Below are 20,208 nucleotides of genomic sequence, written 5' to 3'. Positions count from 1 at the left end.
TAGCGATAATGAATGGAATGCTCAGGTGTACTTAGAGTCAGATCTACCTGTGCTCATCCTCCTAATCAAGTGAATCAAATGAAAAGCATGTTTTAAACACTCTTTATTAAAAACATGACTTGAATCATTCCATGCAGGATATCTCTTAATCCACATCATGATACATAAAAACACATCTGTTATCATTACAGTCGCAGCGGCTTTACATACGCTCGAAGACCTTTGAGCAGTATATAAAGCCATGCAGCCTCACATGATGACAGCTAACAAAGCTAACGATCACTTGCTTGACACAGAAATAAACGTCACACTGTCGAACCAACATGAGTCTTAGATCCCAAAACTCACACTTCTATCAGATCATATATATTTACTGTGGAAATGACTTAAATTAGACTTATTTCAAACTTTATACGATGTCCCTGAATCAAAATTCTCTAAGAACAGTTAAAGCAAATTCATAGAAGAAAAAACATTCAGATTTAGAGACACAGAAAAGCTAAACCCACAATCTTTAACTTATGACTGACTAACAAGTTTGTGTGACTGTTTCTTAAGAGGAGAATCCCCTCCTGCATTTTCAAGGACTTCAACTTACTCCGTTAGACCTTTGGAGGAACTTTGAACTACCATGATCTGGATGTCTGCGAACCTTCACAACATCTCCCTCCTTCAGTGAAGACACAGTCACAGAGGAACCAGACATTAACCAGAAGCTAGGATAGAGCGGTTCAGTGAAGGTGGTGCTGAAGGTGTGGAGGTGGATCAGCGTGTCAGAGGAGACTCTGTAGAAGGACAGAGTGCCAGCAGGACAGTCCACATACACTGCTACTCTGTGAGAGACAGAGGAGGAGTCAAGGACTACTCTTGCGTTATTGTGACAGGCTATATAACCGTGTTCATCAGAACAGATCAGACTCCAGGACCGTTTATTCCATCCAAACCTGCATTCAGATTTTTCTCCTCTCCTCATGATCCCTCTGTAACTCACTGATACATCCACATCTGCACTCCACTTGACCTCCCAGAAACAGCGACCAGTCAGACCAGTTCTGCACATAAGCTGACTGTATTCAAACCTCTCTGGATGATCAGGATATGGCTGCTCCTCCTCAACGTGTGTCACCTTCCTGTTGTTGTCAGACAGTTTGAGGTTCCTGTTCACTGTGTTTGTGTCCAGCTTGAGTTCACAGGTGTCTGATGGAGAGGACAAGACACAGTACAGCAGCAGTTTATCTAACACACCTGGTGGTTTTTATTTGTGGCTTTATTAACAGACTGAATGGTTATTTAATCAAAACAACTTCAACACATGCGGCCTTGTTTTATATCAAATTGACCACACACTTACACTTTCCCGGACCAGGTTTCAGCCACTGCTCTCCACCGTGATCCACCCTGGAGGAAGAAACGGAGTCAAATGAACCTTCGAAAACTTCATAATCAGTGATGGTTTTCTTCTCTCTAAGGTTGGAGAGTCTGCACTTTGGAACTTTGTACTCCTTTACAACAGAGGAGAAAGGAATCTGTTCATGGTCATGTGCTTAGCCTTCTTGCAAGTATAGATAAAGTCTTACTCTCTACGCTGAGCCAGGAGAAGGTGTGGAACTGGCTGATCTGTATGGAGCCCAATGGGGACAAAGCACCCTCTTGTCCTTCACCAGCTCGAAAAAAGTTTCTTGAGCCTCTTGAGATTTAAAATCTCTTTTTCAAGAGTGTCCTGGCCAAGAGAGCTGCTTTCTAATCTGATATGTGTGCATTCTTTTGCAATGTTCCAAGGAGTACTTTGGCCAAGTTGTTGGTGAAGTCGATTTTACTTTGTGGAAACTCAAAATCATTCATCTAGGGCTACTTGGTTATTTCCTTCACTGAATTGTTTTGGCTTTCTTGGATGGAATTAGAGGTAGTCAGCCTGTGTTCTGTGGGAGATGCAGGTATGGAGCATTTTGACGGACAGGGTCGTAAAAATTACCCTACATTTAAATGTTTCTAATGATAACGAGACATGACCTATTAAATAGTATCTAATTTTAAAAACAACTCGATCACACAATAACATTTCATATGAACCAAAATCTTAAAGATTACGTATTATGCAGAGCATGTAGAGAAAAGATGAACAGACACCGACTGCGGTTACTTTTCATGTCAACACCATACTTAGCATTCTTCCATCGTGACAGCTGCACCACTGTAAGTAATAAGTACTGCAAGTAATAATAATAATAATAATAATAATAATAATAATGGCAAGGTTTGGTGCCGCTCTGGTGATGCCAGAAGATGTGGACAAGCTACTTGCTGTTGTGGTTCTTTATATTGTCTGACTGTATGTCAGACTCAGACCGGGCCGTGGGTCTCTATAACTATATTAATAAATAATACACACGGAGGCGAGGTAACTTCACGTGCTTTCTTTAGTGGCAGCTCAGCAACAACCAAACAAGCATGAGCAATCAATCACAGCACCTGGAGTGCCGCAGGCTAATATAGTCGAGCATCGAACGCTCGATCAGATACACCACACTTGCTGTCTCACACGCCTGCTTCACCTCAGGGAGATTCCTGCTCAAGCGCCACACGGGCCAAAAATTCCAGCCCGAGACCGGCCCAAAGCTCTCCATCATGTGTGCTCTCTGATACTCACAAAAACAGACACACACTCACGCGGAAATAATTGGTAAATGTATTATAATGTTCAGACATAACTACCTGTGACACTGACAATTGTGCCCACAGATATTAATACTCTGTCCATTGATTACGCGCACACTGGAGAATTCAGCCATGTGATCCAGCAGCCGCAAGAAGTAAATAAACATTTACAGCCAACCTTTCTTTGATGGTCAGCACACTGAGCCTTAATAAACAGAAGATCCTGTCTGATCCTGACCTATACCTTGTGTTTAAATGTTCACAGCAACTCTCTTCATTTTTCTTTCTGTTGGGCAGTGGGATCGCTTCAGTGGTTTTAACATCAATCCGTGCATCGACATGTATCATACAGTGACCTGTGTGTGTTCTGCATGTACAGGGGCACAGTGAAAGGAACTAAATTGAATATGCTGGCTTAAGCCAGGTTTATATAAGAACAAAGGCTGAAATCTGCTGTGTAAGCGACATGCCTGCCTCTTAAAGGGAATGACAGCTGACGCTCTTTGTTTGATTCATGTTACGCCAAAAACACACCCATAAATAATCAAGGGACTTAAGCCAACCTCTTTGTGCCTTGTGCCTCACTTTGCAGGCTGCACCTCACTTTGCACCTAGATTGTGCACCGCTTAAGTGGGTTGGACACATCCTAAATCACCTAGTGCCATATGCTTTAGACCATGTGCCTTAGATTGTGTAGTGTGTGGTTATTGACAGTGGTGTGTGAGAATTATTAAGTGGTTTGGTGGATCGCCCTTAGGATCCTAATCTGTTAAAATGATGGACAGCCTGTGGACAGATAGTCTGTGTTTCATGTAGCACATTTGCCGCAGATTCCATAATTGTTGACGCGGAGATAACAAAAATAAAAAAATTATTTGACCCCAAATTACAGAGATGCAGATTCGCACAGGACTAATATTATCTGATGACCTCTGTGTTTGCCAAAATATAGTGGGTAATTTGAGCTGGAATTTTTACTTTTTTTATTTTTACTTTACCAATTCTTACAGGATTAAGATCACAGATGACCTACAATGTTACAAAATCCAAAGCGATGTACATCTGAGAGTTAATACAACACAAGCAACGATCGAGACAGGAGGGAACGAAGTCAGGAAGTGCCAACAAACAGCTTCAACAGTTTCAAGTGCAATCGGACACTGGTGCCAACAGGCAGTGGTTAGGGCGTTTTTTTTATTTTTAATTTTTTTAAATAATCATCAGCAACATCATCAAGATCAGTATAGTCATCATCATCATCATGAAAGTCCTAGTCAGCATAAACTACATCCTCAATGTCATCATCATCAATCAATGGCATCAGTATCATGAAGGTCAGAGGTCATAAAGAGCTGGGTCTTTAGCTTCTTCTTAAAGGTGAAAGGGACTCTGCAGACCGAATGGAGATTGGTAGCTCGTTCCACCACCGGGGGGCGACAGAGGAGAAGAGTCTAGTTAGCGACTTAGGGCCCTGTTGTGATGGGAGCACCAGGGGCCTTTCATTGGCAGAGCGTAGTGGGCGGGACGGAGTGTAGACCAGGATGAGGGCGTTCAGGTAGGCAGGAGCTGTTTTTGTTGTTTTGTAAGCGAGCGTCAGGGTTTGAATTTGATGCGAGCGGCAACTGGGAGCCAGTGGAGGGATATGAGCAGTGGAGGGATAGGAGCAGTGGGGTGACGTGTCGTTTTGGGTTGATTGAAGACCAGTCGCGCTGCTGCGTTCTGGATCATCTGCAGAGGTTTGAATGTGCATGCAGGAAGAGTTCAGTTTGTCCAAGCTGGATGTTGATCTGTGGTTGCATAGAGGGACTGGCTGGGATGATAGGGAGCTCAGTCTTGGATAGGTTGAGCTGAAGGTGGCGTTCTTTCATCCATTTAGAGATATTGGCAAGGCATGACGAGATCCGTGCCGAGAAATTACTAGAGGTCCCCAGGTAATACTAGTCCTGTGCAAATAGGGCTAATGATGTAATTTTACAACCATTAGAAAAGGGGTTTAACCTTGGCGCGGGAAAGAAGTCATCAGATAGTATCCAGTGTTCTGATCCTTATCCATAAAACTCTTGAGTAAGTGGGCCAGCAGTGGTGGCCAAGTGACCTTTAATGCCAGAGCCAAAGGGAAGCTCTTTCCATGGCTTCTGAAAACCTTTGGGTGGTCATCTTTGTTTTATTGTTATTCTACATCCATAACAATAAAACAAAGTGGACGATCTAGACCTGCTCTTTGAAAGTGTCCTAAAAGAACTTTTGTTATGCTTTGGCAGTAGAAAAATAAAAATGAATTGATTGATTGATTGATTGATTGATTGATTCACAGTAAATAGAAGTTATATTCTCCACCCTCTTTCTTGGCAGTCCTGGAAAAGTTGTTGGTGCCTGGTCTTCTTGCTTTCTGCGGCTTCTTCTCAGCCCTCCTTTCATGAAACTGTTACTTTGATAATAATCAGAAGAACAGAAATACATGGTCTTAGAGACCTGGAGAGTATCCTATCTGGAAACTGGAGTTTACTTCCTATGTAAACCTATCTCCCACCCCCGGACTGACACCAACAGATTTGATTTGCTTCACCCTGAGCGACTGTCCTCTGCTCCTCTTTTAAAAAGGTTATGTTCAGCCTGGTGAGAAGTCACCTACCCCTTCCCAAACCTACCACTTGGTTTCCAAAACCCACTGGCACCTACAGATGTGGCTCCTGCAACCACTGCAGCAACATCAGCAGAGAAAACACTTTTATGAATGTTTTCAGCCAGAAGACAATCAGAGTCAGAAATTTTGCCAACTGCAAGACTGCTTTTGTCGTCCACAGACTTGAATGTGAATGTGGCTGCTTCTACATCGGACACACGAAACAAAAGTTACGCGAGTGGCTGAGCATAAGTATGCCATCAGGACACAAAACCCCAACTACCCCATGGCACAGCACTACAAGACTGTTGGTCAGTACAATCCAGGCACTCTAAAAGTCATGGCCATTGAAGTAATCCCTAGTAGTGTCAGAGTCGGTGACAGGCTGAAACGCCTCCTCCAACGTGAGACTTTTTGGAACGACACCCTCAAGGCCATGTTCTTCCCGGCCCACAATGAGGAGATAGATTTTTCGCCCTGTGATGTTTTTAATCTGACATTTTAAGTGAAGTTTTTGGATACAGCACTAAACTGCATCTTTATAGGCACAGGGGGGGTTTGCGCTGTTTCAGTATATCTTTACTTTCATTCTCTTCATTAGTCCTTACTCTACCTTGATTTTTATAGCTATGATAAAATGTCTTCTACTTGCATTTCTATCAGTGTCAAATCGTTATATTTCCATTTTGATCTGTGTTAGATTGTTATATATTTCCAGCATAGTTTATAGATTATTCTTATATTGTGTTTCTTTACTCTTACCCTTCTGTAAGTTTTCATTACATTTTTCAGGGTCACATTTATCCACTCTGGTTTCGTCATTTAATTTACTCGTGTGTTCATTTAATTGTTTAGTTTGGTTGACCTTTGCCCATATGAGATTTTTTTTATTTTTGTGACTTTTGGATACATTCATGTTTTATACCTTCTTTTCTTTGCCATATGGTGTTTTCTCTCATTTGACAGTTTCTTATTGTCAGTTAGCCTTTTCATTTCTTATGTTAAGTCACTTTTTAATTTTTTTTAAATTTATGTCCTGATGAAGACTCAGGAGGACTCAGAGAGAGTTGAAACGCGTTGACTTGACCTATCCATGTTACAATAAAGGATTTTTATTCCACACCAGAGTGCGTCGGAAGCCTGTTGACTGCCTCTCCACACCTTGGATTTATTTACCGTCAGATTGCTGGACAGTCATTTTTTTCTTTGTCTTTATTCATTACCTACCCTATCCTTGAATAACACCTGGTCCTTATTTTTCACTACAAAATCATCTACACCAGTTTTTTTGACCCAGTGCAGCACTCTTTTTCAGCATTGGTTTTGTGTGTTGGCCTTTATAACCAGTCAAATCCAGGCCTCAGGTCCAGTCTGTAAACTCCAAACTGCCTTGTAGACACTAGATAGCATTCTTTGACCACACTTGGACATAGTTTTTGTACCTAACATTTTTAGCTGATATGTGTGCTTCTTTGACTGACAGAGGACCGGGATTATGGATGTTATTGAAGCAAAGAAGACAAAGTAACATTTTGGTCACATAAATGGCTTAGAGCTTACCTTACCTCAATTTACAGTAGTTAAAATCTCCCAAATCTCCCAGGACAGATTTACAATCAGGACCGGAGAAAGACCACTCTAACTTAGGAACGTGCACAATAGACAGACCCCTCCTGCAGGTTGCGGCAAGAGCTGAGCCCTGCGGCTGGAAATGTTAAGTTCATAGGCCTTGCCTTTAGATGCATGAGTACTCAATGATGTCCCTTGTCTTGAGAGAGCATTCTGCCTGGAATACTGTAGTGCTGGTGGCCCACTTCTGCTTGGACCTGTTCTTATGCCAGGTCCCAAGTGGATCTTGAGAATTATCATTTACTATCCTTACTGTTAAAAGCAGTGCTGCTGGTACAGAACTGGAACAGAATTGTCTTCAGGTTGTGAGTGTGACAGAGAGACCGAGAGCTAATTTTGACTGTTCATACCTGAGAGTATCAAGTCTGAAGAGTGGATCATTTAGTACAGCAGAAAGAAGCTTCTCCCCTGAGTCTCCTGGATGATTGTAGCTCAGGTCCAGCTCTCTCAGATAGGATGGGTTGGCCCTCAGAGCGGAGGCCAGGGAAGTACAGCCTTCATCTGTGATCAGACAGCCTGAAAGCCTGGACAAAGAAACAGTCACATCCACATGTCAATTACAGAGTATCAGACAAAGTGATGAAGTTCAGGTGCTGTATCTTTTGCTCTGATGTCAAGCTGCTGTACCACCACAATGTCCCAGTTTGGGATCAATAAAGTATATCTTTATATCTACACTGAACAAAAATATAAACGCAACACTTTTGTTTTTGCTCCCATTTTTCATGAGCTGAACTCAAAGATCTAAGACTTTTTCTATGAACACAAAAGGCCTATTTCTCTCTAAATCTGTGTTAGTGAGCACTTCTCCTTTGCCGAGATAATCCATCCACCTCACAGGTGTGGCATCTCAAGATGCTGATTAGACAGCATGATAGTTGCACAGGTGTGCCTAAGGCTGGCCACAATAAAAGGCCACTCTAATATGTGCAGTTTTACTGTATTGGGGGGGTCCGGGGGTGTAAGAAAACCAGTCAGTATCTGGTGTCACCACCATTTGCCTCACGCAGTGCAACACATCTCCTTCACATAGAGTTGACCAGGTTGTTGATTGTGGCCTGTGGATGTTGGTCCACTCCTCTTCACTGGCTGCCAAGCTGCTGGATGTTGGCAGGAACTGGAACACGCTGTCGTATACGCCGATCCAGAGCATCCCAAACATGCTCAATGGGTGACATGTCCGGTGAGTGTGCTGGCCATGCAAGAACTGGGATGTTTTCAGCCTCCAGGAATTGTGTACAGATCCTTGCAACATGGGGCCGTGCATTATCATGCTGCAACATGAGGTGATGGTCGTGGATGAATGGCACAACAATGGGCCTCAGGATCTCGTCACGGTGTCTCTGTGCATTCAAAATGCCATCAATAAAATGCACCTGTGTTCGTCGTCCATAACATACGCCTGCCCATACCATAACCCCACCGCCACCATGGGCCACTCGATTCACACCGTTGACATCAGCAAACCGCTCACCCACACGACGCCATACACGCTGTCTGCCATCTGCCCTGTATAGTGAAAACTGGGATTCATCCGTGAAGAGAACACCTCTCCAAAGTGCCAGACGCCATCGAATGTGAGCATTTGCCCACTCAAGTCGTTAACGACGACGAACTGCAGTCAGGTGGAGACCCCGATGAGGACGACGAGCATGCAGATGAGCTGCCCTGAGACGCTTTCTGACAGTTTGTGCAGAAATTCTTTGGTTATGCAAACTGATTGTTGCAGCAGCTGTCTGGGTGGCTGGTCTCAAATGATCTTGGAGGTGAAGATGCTGGATGTGGAGGTCCTGGGCGGGTGTGGTTACACGTGGTCTGCGGTTGTGACGCCGGTTGGATGTACTGCCAAATTCTCTGAAACGCCTTTGGAGACGGCTTATGGTAGAGAAATGAACATTCAATTCATGGGCAACAGCTCTGGTGGACATTCCTGCAGTCAGCATGCCAATCGCACGCTCCCCCAAAGCTTGCGACATCTGTGGCATTGTGCTGTGTGATAAAACTGCACATATTAGAGTGGCCTTTTATTGTGGCCAGCCTAAGGCACACCTGTGCAATAATCATGCTGTCTAATCAGCATCTTGAGATGCCACACCTGTGAGGTGGATGGATTATCTCGGCAAAGGAGAAGTGCTCACTAACACAGATTTAGAGAGAAATAGGCCTTTTGTGTTCATAGAAAAAGTCTTAGATCTTTGAGTTCAGCTCATGAAAAATGGGAGCAAAAACAAAAGTGTTGCGTTTATATTTTTGTTCAGTGTATATATACATCGATTCATCCATCCATCCTTTTAAAAATCAGGAACCGTCTTCACCTCATGACAATATATGATATGTTTAACATTTTTTGACCATCTGAAGGCACTGAGACCAAATCAAAACAATGACATGAAAGACCCTTCAACAGTTTATAGTCATCATCATATGATACTTCTCTGTGGGTCGGTCTCTTTAAACTCCGCCTTTTTTTTTTCTTGGTCCACTTTTAATAAACAAATATTTCAGTGCCCTTAATAATTGTTGAACTTTACCTTTATATTACATTATGAAATCTTCTCAAAGAGGCTACTGTCATTGAGAAAAAAATTATACTGCTGTGGTTTTGAAAACCTAAAGATGTTATTTTTTTAAGACATTTACTTGGTTATCAAGCAATATTTAAATATTTATAGGTTAAATGGTATCTATCCTGACCTGAGAATCTCCAGTGTACAATGTGGACTCTCTAGTGCACCACACAGCAGCTTCACTCCTGAATCCTGGAGGTCGTTGTTACTCAGTTCCAGCTCTCTCAGATTGGATGATTCGGAGCTGAGAACTGAGGACAGAGCTTCACAGCTTCTCTCCGACAGATTACAGCCACTCAGCCTGAAGGAGAGTTAATGATAAAGACAAACAATGACACTGTCTTAGTCGTCTTTGTGAAAACAGCACGCTTCAAAGGTTGCCTTAATGACTTCAAACAAAAAACCTTGGCGTCTCATGCAACAGAAGAAGTGTTTTTTTTATTATGTACATTATTTGGATCTAACTAATAATTAAAAGTTTAAAATATTACACACCATTGCCACACCTATCAATGATTTACACAAATTACACAAAAACAATTTGACATGTTTTTCAATTGATCAACTATATCATTGGTCTATTATATGACTGACTAGTTGGGAACAACGCTTCACATGATACAATTACTACTTGCAGTTCCCTGTCTACCTACAGAGCTTTGTTGGAGGCTTTGACCACTGGCAGCAGCCTCAGGAGAACCTCCTCTGAAGCAGAGTACTTCTTCAGGTCAAACACGTCCAGATCTTTTTCTGATGACAGTAAGATGAAGGCCAGAGCTGACCACTGAGCAGGAGACAGTTTACCTGTGGAGAGACTTCCTGGTCTGAGGTACTTCTGAATCTCATCCACTAAAGAACGGTCATTCAACTCATTCAGACAGTGGAACAGATTGATGATTCTCTCTGGATGAAGTCAACTGTTTCCTGATTAGTTTGTGTGGTACTTCCTGTGTGTGTCAGCAGACCTCGAAGGAGAGTCTGATTGATCTGCAGAGAAAGACCCATAAGGAAGCGAAGGAACAAATCTAAGTGTCCATTTTGACTCTGCAAAGCTTTGTTTACAGCACTCTGATAGAAGATAGATTTTTTTTAATCTAGTTTAGAGTAACTTGATGGTTCCTCTGAAAGCAGGTTGACACCAGAGTTGATGAATGTCAGATGGACATGAAGAGCAGCCAGAAACTCCTGAACGCTTAGATGCACGAAGCAGAACACCTTGTCCTGGTACAGTCCTCTCTCCTCTATAAAGACCTGTGTGAACACTCCTGAGTACACTGAGGCTGCTCTGATATCGATGCCACACTCTGTCAGGTCTGATTCATAGAAGATCAGGTTTCCTTTCTGCAGCTGCTCAAAAGCCAGTTTTCCCAGAGACACAATCATCTTCCTGCTCTCTGGATTCCAGTGTGAATCTGTCTCAGCTCCTCCTTCATACTTGATGTTCTTCAGTTTGGTCTGAACCACCAGGAAGTGGATGTACATCTCAGTCAGTGTCTTGGGCAGCTCTCCTCCCTCTCTGGTCTTCAACACATCCTCCAGAACTGTAGCAGTGATCCAGCAGAAGACTGGGATGTGGCACATGATGTGGAGGCTTCGGGATGTCTTGATGTGGGAGATGATTCTGCTGACCTGCTGCTCATCTCTGAATCTCTTCCTGAAGTACTCCTCCCTCTGAGGGTCAGTGAACCCTCTGACCTCTGTCACCACGTCAACACACTCAGGAGGGATCTGATTGGCTGCTGCAGGTCGTGTGGTTATCCAGAGGCGAGCAGAGGGAAGCAGTTTCCCCCTGATGAGGTTTGTCAGCAGCACATCCACTGAGCTGGACTCTGTGACATCAGTCAGGATCTCATTGTTGTGGAAGTCCAGAGGAAGTCGACACTCATCCAGACCGTCAAAGATGAACACAACCTGGAACTCTTCAAAGCTGCAGATTCCTGCTTCTTTGGTTTCAGTGAAGAAGTGATGAACAAGTTCCACCAAGCTGAACTTCTTCTCTTTCAGCACATTCAGCTCTCTGAAGGTGAAGGGAAACATGAACTGTATGTCCTGGTTGGCTTTGTCTTCAGCCCAGTCCAGAGTGAACTTCTGTGTTAAGACTGTTTTCCCAATGCCAGCCACTCCCTTTGTCATCACTGTTCTGATTGGTCCATCTCTTCCAGGTGAGGCTTTAAAGATGTCTTCTTGTCTGATGGTTGTTTCTGGTCTGTCTGGTTTCCTGGATGCTGCTTCGATCTGTCTGACCTCATGTTCATCATTGACCTCTCCAGTCCCTCCCTCTGTGATGTAGAGCTCTGTGTAAATGTGATTTAAAAGGGTTGGGTTTCCTGCTTCAGCAATTCCCTCAAACACAAAGGGAAACTTCTTTAGATTAGATTTGAACTGATGTCGACAAACATCAGCAACTGTACCTGAAAGAAACACAACAAATCAGTGATTGGATGATAATGTCAGTATGAGAAAATATTGAAAAGCCTCTTACCACTCTGCAGACAGTCGGCCAGCTCCTCCTGCTTCATTGTCCTCAGAAAGTGCAGTGTGATCTTTAGAAATGCTGCTCTGCTGCACCTTCTCTGGTCTTCCTCCTTTCCATTTACCACCTCCTCCTCCTCGTTTTGCCTTTCTACACATTCTGAGAAATCTGGATTCAGGACGTTTTGAAACTTCTTCAGCTCGTCCCTCACAAAAGTGATAATGTTTTCCTCAAGAAGCTGACAAAGAGTAAAACAAAACTATATATTATTTCATTTGGAGCTTTGGTAAAAGTTGTTGTTGGACATTTTCACACCTTAAATATGGAGTGCAGGTGTGTTTGATGATGCTGGACAGACGGATCACTGGGAAGCTCTGGCCTTTGCTGCTCTCTAGGGAGAAAACAGGAAGTATCATGATTCAAAACAGACACATTTCAGGACATGTTGAGAGATTTCAAGGACCTTTAGGTGAAGAAGCTGGTAATTGTCATTTGTGTCAAAGGTGTCTGTATGATGAAACCAAATTAGATGTAAATAATAATGTAATAATTAGTAGATCCGTTTGTGGGATAACTTTTCAAAATAACAAACTGGTTTAAAGTCCAACCTTTCTTCAGCAGAGTGGTGTTCATTCTTGAATGTGAAAGGTTCATTCTTGGACTGGTCACTCTTCATGGACACACAGCTTGGTACAGGAGAGTCTGGCCCTGCTGGGGAACACTGATAGAAAAACAGACAAACCAACAAACCTCTCAAACCTTCAACTGTATATTCATGGTTAAACGTTACACAAAAGAAACTATTTGAGTTTAACTATTTCAGCTCTTCACTGTGGCTTGCTTTGTAACCATGGCAACCAGAGCATCAAACACTGTGCACATGAATGGTTAACGTTGTGTTTTATTTGTTGTTGGATGGTTTAATTTTGACAGAATTCCTGAGCTCATTACATAAAAATACTGGTCACAAAGACTTCCTCAGTAATTAACCTACTTTCTTGTCTTATATTGCTTGTAACTAGGGCTGCACGAGTTATTGTTTAACAATCACATTCCTGCGATGTGACTATTGCACATGTGCACATTGCAGGACGTGCAATAGTGAAGCAAACTAAGTGGAACATGTCAAGCTGCTACTTTATTGCTGCTTGGTGTGCAAAATGAAAACTAACCAGTTTCTTGTTTCCTATTACTTATCTACAGGAAAAGTCTGTCTGATTTCACATTAGTGCAGGTCTTACACCGGGAACACACCGGACGCCGAAGCGCCGCGAATAGCCGCGGAGCGGAGCCCGTTTCCTTTCGGCGCCCATGTTAACCGATCGTGTCGTTCACACCAGACGCGCCGCGGCGCGCACCTCCGCGGCCGGCGCGCGCCCTGCGGCGATCGTTTCGGCGTCTGGTATATTTTTTTGCGCGAGCCGCGAGCGATCGCGTCAATCCTGGCAGGAAGTCACACATGAAACAACGAGAGAATCCGGTCAATTTTCAAAATTAAAACAATTTTCAAAATAAAACACCGCGATTGACAAATGCGATGTAATATTTGTGTGCTTTTATATATTTGTCAGTATCTAAACAGAGCGCGAGAGAGACGAAGATACACACAGACACACAGACATAGACACACACACACACACACACACACAGATACATTGATGTCACACTCATGTGAGTAAAGACAGCTGAGGAGCAGAGGCGCTTGTCGACCAGCGCGGAAATGCGCGTCTGGTGTGAACGGAAGTGCTCCGGCTCGCGCGCGATCTTCGTTGCGCGCCGCTTCACAGCGCTTCGGCATCCGGTGTGTCCCCGGCGTTAATCAGAACACAGAGTGAACTGACCGCTGAGCTGCAGAGTCTGTGTCACCTGCCTGTAAAATGTAAACATGCACAGGACGCTGCTGCCGTCACAGATCGAGGCACATGCTGCATTACACGAGGTGGCATATAAGTGAGTGTATTCCTGTTATCATCGGCACCTCGTCCCGGTGCTAACAAGTGAAGTGTTCACTTTTAGTGGCTACACCTGAATATACATATACATATATATATATCACAACAAAAACTTTGCATTATCATTTCTTTTACAATATCGTGCCGCCCTACTTGTAGCTATTAAAAAAGCACAAATACTGACTCGCACAAAATGATGTTGAAATGTGAAATTCACCATTACATCTGTTTTAAACTGTTTCCCTGTGCAAATATATGACGCTATGAGAGGAAGTAAAGAATAGTATTATTTGAATTATTAAAAAATAAAACAAGAAAAGGGACTTTGACTTACAGAGTCTCTAAAGGAAGTTCTCCTTTAAAATCAAACGGTAGATCAATGGAGCGGTCACTTTTAATTAACACACAGGTGGGTCCAGGGCCAGAAGAGCTTCAACACAACAAAAAATGAGCTTTGACTGTGAACAGTGATGGTGGAGTGATTTGAGAAGAGTCATGGACAGTTAGAGATCATCCTCTCACCTCTGAGCTTCATGTTCTCCACACACAGCGGTCTTAGAGGGGGGGACTCCCTCCTCTGTCTCCTCACACTGATCCATAGCAGAGCTCAAAACCTCAACACACAACACATAACATGCTGTCAGAGCTCTCACATTTATCATCGTTCTTCATAGTCACATGACAAATATACAGAGCTCTAACTGACTCTGACTGAAGCTTTCGGACACCAAATTTACAAAAATAACAAGTGACAGACTGCTCAGTAGAAGAAGAAACGACAGTTATAGATCCAAAAAGAATGTTAGGTCAGCTGAACTGCAGAATTAATTTCCAGTCCACATCAAGTCCCCCCCAAAAACTTAAACCAAGTTGATAATGAAAATAATTATCGGATGAATGTGAAAGGATGCCTTGTTTTGGTCCATCACGAAGAATCAAAGCAGTCCACCCTGGGGACAGAAACTCAGTGAGTGCAGCTGGTGTTCTGCGGTCTTTCCACTAGATGTCCCCATTCTTCTACAAGGAACTACAGCAGCACAGTACACAGACATACGTTTAGATAAAGGGAAACCCAAATTCACCGAAAGAGTGAGAGAGCATGTTACGCAAAGGTTACACATACGCAAAGGTTTCTTATCTCACCACCAAGAGCAGCTTGATAGACACATATACTGAAGAACTGAGAGAAGGGGCATGGCTAGCGCTGTTTAGATGGATGACAGCATTTCTTAAAATTGATAAATAGATATTTATCATAAAAGGTACTTAAAATCTGTTAGATGTGCTATTGTGTCGGGACCTCACTATTTGTTAAAACAAACAATGACCTACAAGGAAGAACTCCGGACTGAACAAAGAAAAACCAAGTCCTGCAGATCTCACCTCAGTGTGGGATCAAGCTTGAACTCAAACTCTCTTCCATTGGAGGGGACCTGTTTCCTACAGTCCCCCAGGGAGTCCCTGCAACATAACCATGACCACTTTCAGGATTAAAGTCACCAACACCAACAGTGTCTCACTTATCCTGCAGAAGGGAGGAATTTACAGCAACATTTCGTCTGTCAACAAGACTGAAAACTAATGCCCTGCTCTTGTATGACTTCGGCTGGGTTTCCCTTGACTGCCACTGAAGATCAGCCTGAATCTGCGGACAACTCATCAAAGGATCCATCCATGTTTGTGCAAAAGACATCGCGGAACAACGGACTGAAAACACTATTTATGTGCTAATTATTAGGGCCCGAGCACCAAGTGGTGCGAGGACCCTATTGGATCTGCTATGTTTATTATTCTTTCTCGTCCAAAATGAATCGCATTTGGCGGCTTTAACATGCCCCAAAACTCATGAAAGTGGGCACACACATCAAAAGTGGCGAAAATTGACATTTGATAAGGCTCTCGCATATAGGTGGAGCAAAATGGCTCCATAGTGCCCCCTAGAAATTTTAAAAAACGCCTCCCCATAGAGGTTACTTTCACCTAGGTGTATGAAATTTGGTATGCATATTAAACAGGCCAAGACGCACTAAAAAGCCTCTTGAAGCCATACCTCAAACCCAAATGGGAAGTCAGCCATTTTTAATTGATTTTCAAAATAAAGCCTATTTTTGGCCATTTACAGGGTGCGTACTTTAACGAACTCCTCCCAGACACTTCCTCTCACCCTTTCAGATTCGGTCAGTGTATAGACAACGCATTGAAGATTAAAAAAGATTAAAAGAGAATGGGCGTGGCCTTGGCGGGGGTCAAAATCTGATGTTTTTTGGGTAAAATGCCAAAAATTAAAAATCACTGTAACTCTCACATACAGTCTTCTATCTTCTTCATATTTCACATGTATGACAAGAGTCCCAGCCTGAACACAATTACAGGACAATATTTCCCATCAGGCCTAGCGCCCCCAACTGGAAACAGGAAGTGACATGTTTTACTCTACAAACCCCTCTTCCAAGGTGGTAAGACATATTAACCTAAAATTCAAAACCTAAAATTTAAGACCTTCATTAAGGTCTGTGAGGAACTCCGTGAGGTTTAAACAGAGGTCGTGACCCTGGTGGCGTGGCGAATATAACCTTCGCCGTGATGCCTCGCCATAACATTTAAGCTGTGATAACTCGGCTGTACTTCCTCATATCAGCACCAATTTTCACATGCTTGATAAGAGTACCGCCCCGAACAGATCTACACACTCCTTCTTTTGCCAGTGCTATAGCGCCACCCACTGGTGAGAGCTGGAATCAACTCTCAGATGCATTGTCCAATCTCCTCCAAATTTCACAGGTTTCATGAGGGTACTGCCCTGAACACATCTGCATATTAATCTTTCGCTCATACTCTTAGCACTACCTACTGGTAAGAGCCAGTACTACCTCTCACATACAATGTTCAATCGGCTTCAGATTTCACATGCATGATTATAGCCTCGGCCTGAACAGGTCTAAATATAAATTTGGGTGCTGCTGATGGCACCGCCTACTGGTGCACAGCCCCTGGCTGCAGCACATGCTGTGGCTCATTCACACCCTGCTGTTGCAGCATTCCCCAAGGCTACCTCATGACACGCCCCAACATGGCCACGGGTGCGAGGGCCCGTTCATCTTCTTACTGTCAGCCATCCCACTAAGAACCAGTAATCTGTCTTCAGTGTTTCCCACACATTCACTATACTTGGGCAAGTCGCCCAGGTATATTAACGGCCGCCCAAGTAATTTGAAGACCAAGAATTTTTATTTCTTTAAGAGAACTTTACCCTCTGCGATCAATAATTAGGGGACTTCCTCCCCTCACTCTCTCTCCCTTGCATACCTTTTGAGACAGGGCATTTTGAGGAGCTCTTGAGGAGCTATTGTCTAACTCCGTACGTCCCCACTGCAAATACATTGATTGTAGCGGTTTATAAAGCTTGTAAAAGATGATGTCATTCGGTAATGATCGATCATTTTGGTCGCTACGTCATTAATAACGTCCCTCGTGCCCAAATCGTTGCTGATAGCCAATAGCATGGATTGGTCTGCCAATCAAGGAGAGAACACGTCATGAAACACGTCATGCCTGTCGAGTGTCATCACTTCTTTGACAGCTTGCCACATTAATTGGCCTCACTCAAGAACCCAGCAAAGACGAGCTGGAGGGAGAAGTGAGGAGCACACGCCTCCTCAGCGTTAGGTTTAGTTAGTTTGTTAGTTATGCTTTATTGTTGACACAGTTTAATGTTTAAAATTGCTTATGTCACAAAGGCATGTTCAAAAAGTCATTTTTTCCTCTTGTGTTACGTAATTGACAGACATTGTTATTTGTATGTCAGTAGTCATCTATTGTCATTAACCTTTTGAGTGAAATTATTATTAAATATCATATATTCAGTATTTGGTTCAGTTTTTTGTGTTTTCTGAAATACTTGAAAAAATGACTCATAATTTTAGGAGGGTGTGGATGTTCTCCTTTCCATACACAGTTCATCAGGCTGTGCAATAACTAACTTTTGATTTAAAATAATGAAGAATAACCCCTGCGTATCTTGCAACAAGGAAAAGATGTGTCCATAGGGTGAATAGTTTTTTAATTATTTTGCTACTGTTATTTATTTTTTCATATTTTCTTAATCTTTTTATTGCCACCTTAATTTGCCTCTTCTTGTGAGCTGCTGTAACGAGTGAATTTCCCCTGTGGGGGATCAATAAAGCTTATTTCACAAGCAACAGAGTTAAAAGATCAAGTTACATTTTTAACACTTTTAACACTGCAGTGGAATAGGGCCAGTTTGTATCTAAACTACATTTTAATGTGTTTTTTAAATTTTATCTGTATCAACAATCTTGTTTCACAATAAGATGCTCAGACGTCATTTTGAATGTGAATTTAAGCACGCCACATTGTATTAATCTTTTAGTTGGTTTGTCGCACCCCATAATACTTGGCAGTGTTTTTATTGATCTTTTACAGCTGTCACAAGGTTTATTCTTTATTGTCTTGATATGGTGGGATTTGGAAATATGTACCAACATTGATTAAGATATTTTGGAGGGCAGATAAACATTTAACAGTTTTATTGATATATGTTCATCATCATTAACGCCCACAGCACACAACCATCAGTCCTGTTCAGCAGACCTGATACTGTCACATGTCTGGGTTTTTATGATCTTATAATAGATATATAATCTACCTCAAACTTTAACAGTCCAACCAACCACCCACCTGACTCCTTATCACCTCACATGATCTGTGGCACACACAACCACACGTCACATGACAGATGGACTGCTTATGCACACAAATTGAACTGTGATCAAAATGACTGGTAGTAACCACTCTCCTTCATCACAGTGTCAGAAGTCAACTTTAAAAATCTGAACTTTGTCATTTTCTCAAGTTTGAGTTTTACACAGCTTTTTGTTTCCTGCTCTATCAGCCTCCATCTCAACCTGAAATAAACTTTCATGAATTAATTAATGACCATGTCATATAAGAACATTTCAAAGAAAAGGAAAGCTCTGTTAGTTCCAGCAGAGTTCTACTTACTTCACTTATCCTGATAAATGTCCTTCAGTCCGGCAGCTCACTTGTGTCCTGATCAGTGTAGAACAACAGGATGAGATTCATCAGTGTGAAAACCTGCTTTGATATAAACTCCACCCAGCAGCATAAAACACTATTAACCAGTCTGAACCCTGAACCTGCAGCGCAGGGCGAAGTTCAGCCTGTACTGTTTTATTTTGAGCTTCTCAAATAATAAATGTAACCCTTTCATCTTCATAAAAACAAAGTGATTGGTCACGTCCTGGGCAGGAAGTAGCTATGGGCGGCTTTCTGGGGGTTGTTCCCCAAGACCTCATTCTTGCTTTTTGGCGCCGTGTTGTGACGAATCACCTTTGGTACAAGGCATTTGAACCACTAGTGGAATTCTCTCGACTGCATAAGATGCCCACCCGTTATTTTTACTGGTCCAACTTACTGTAATATGACATGTTGCTTAGCCTCATTCTGCATGAATGTCGCTGGTGACTGTGCAAAGCTGGCATGACAACAATGAAGCGTTTTGATTGGTTGTCTGTTATATAGGATTGAATTTCTTTTTGTTACAGCGTTTTGTGCAGAGTGGTTGGTTCAATTTGACATTTTTTAAGGTGTCACTGCTCGAAGGTGATTGAGGAGGAGTAAGACTGATGCTACAGCAATGGACTCTGTTCTCAGTCCAATTCCTCTTCTGTGATGAGGGAGGGAGGGAGACACGGAGAAGTTGAGTTGGGCTAATTACAAGGGTGGAGGGTGCTTTTTACTTAGTTTAGTTTGGGTGAAAACATCTGTGATTGTTTATGAAAAGTAAAAAAGCAGCAAAGGTTCTTAAACAGGTTAGGTTCATAAACCTGCAAATCTTCATTCATCCCAAACGGTAGGTACGTAGCCGCAAAGAGAACACACATGTTGAGACTTGATGAGACTTGTGATGCACCCTTTGTATTTGTGAGAGCCACAGGATGTCCTCAGACATCAATGTGTCCCTGATGAATCTCCACAAGCTTTAGGTCTTCAAGGACTCGTGGGCCCTTTGGTAGTTACCTGAAATGCACAGCAGGAACTCCAAATTTAACAATATCTCACTTTATTAATGAAATGATAAATAATAATAAGATTTATTTTTAAGCGCTCCACATGGTTGAATTAAAACTGCGATGAGACAAATCATTGACTGAAACAACTGACGGGTCCTGACTCACTGTCTTTGTGTACGTTTACATTTTGGGATCCACATTGTCCTTACTGTGATGTCAAAAAGTACTGAACAGTGAAGACGAATGCATTAAGAT

At 42.6% G+C, this 20,208-nt stretch overlaps 1 pseudogene; it reads right to left on the bottom strand.

Moving 5' to 3' along the window:
* Positions 1-589: 589 nt before the first annotated feature.
* On the bottom strand, positions 590-14,499 carry LOC138595081 (protein NLRC3-like; annotated as a pseudogene).
* Positions 14,500-20,208: the final 5,709 nt, after the last annotated feature.

This window comes from Semicossyphus pulcher, unplaced genomic scaffold, assembly GCF_022749685.1.
Source record: "Semicossyphus pulcher isolate SPU_LCO1_2020_fin unplaced genomic scaffold, fSemPul1.0.p SCAF_17, whole genome shotgun sequence".
Classification (NCBI taxonomy): domain Eukaryota; kingdom Metazoa; phylum Chordata; class Actinopteri; order Labriformes; family Labridae; genus Semicossyphus; species Semicossyphus pulcher.
The sequence above is the reverse complement of the archived record's forward strand: the minus strand, read 5'-3'. Positions and strand labels throughout refer to the sequence as shown.